Consider the following 856-nt stretch of genomic DNA (forward strand, 5'->3'; position numbering starts at 1 on the left):
CATCCCCACCAAGATATATTGGTGAAAAGTTACTGGGGAAGAGAGTTTGGTCCTTGCCAGAAATAGCACATTTTTTTGAAGATGATTGATTAAAGCACAGAAGAATTCTGACTAAGACAATTTTATTTGGATATACTATGACAGTTTGCAACTCCTTTTGCCCAAATACAATCTTACGCACTCATTCATGACAATGAATTTACTTTTGAGACTTATAAAATATGTCTCAAAATGTATGAAATAATGTAGGTTAAATCGCTTTGTCCACAAAACAAATGCATAGTTTTTTTCTTCAAGGAAAACAAGTTATCACATATTAAATTTCATTTTTTCATGCAGTATTTGAAGATTATAGTGACAAAATACAAAGTGGAGCTCAGAAAAAGAGATAGCTGATTTTTGTGAAGAACTATGTAAGAAATAACAACAGCTTGAGTAGTGAGAGTGGTACAAAATGAACCCTGAGCTCCTGTACTGTGCTTTTTTCAGTGTTGTGAAAGGATGCTTACAGATAGGACAAGGACCTGCCTCCTTTAGGCTTTAGTGTCACGTGTACCCACCTCAGCTCTTCTCCCCAGTACACTTTCACCATCTTCTTTTACCTGAAAATTTTTAAACAGAGTGTGCACAACTGCATAGCTTTCAAGCAAGTTAGATCAGTCAGGTCTAGGAGTTCGGCCAAGCCAGGCGTGTGAGATGCTTTCCTTCCAATCTGAGTAGTAGTTCAGTCTGGGAGAAAACAGCGGTTCTATAGCAGGGTTGGGATTCTGCTAAGGGAGCCCCCATCCCACCTATAAAACACAGTACCAATAACTCGTACAAACTGCCCTTCCCACCCCAGAGATTATTTCCTGCT

The 856-nt window shown here is 38.8% G+C and overlaps 1 protein-coding gene across 1 annotated transcript in view; it reads right to left on the reverse strand.

Annotated features, from left to right (window-relative positions):
• Window positions 1-856, reverse strand: part of MTOR (mechanistic target of rapamycin (serine/threonine kinase)) — a 59,155-nt gene that overhangs the window by 46,565 nt on the left and 11,734 nt on the right.

The sequence above is a fragment of the Buceros rhinoceros genome, unplaced genomic scaffold (assembly GCF_000710305.1).
Source record: "Buceros rhinoceros silvestris isolate BGI_N320 unplaced genomic scaffold, ASM71030v1 scaffold15141, whole genome shotgun sequence".
NCBI classification, from domain to species: Eukaryota; Metazoa; Chordata; class Aves; order Bucerotiformes; family Bucerotidae; genus Buceros; species Buceros rhinoceros.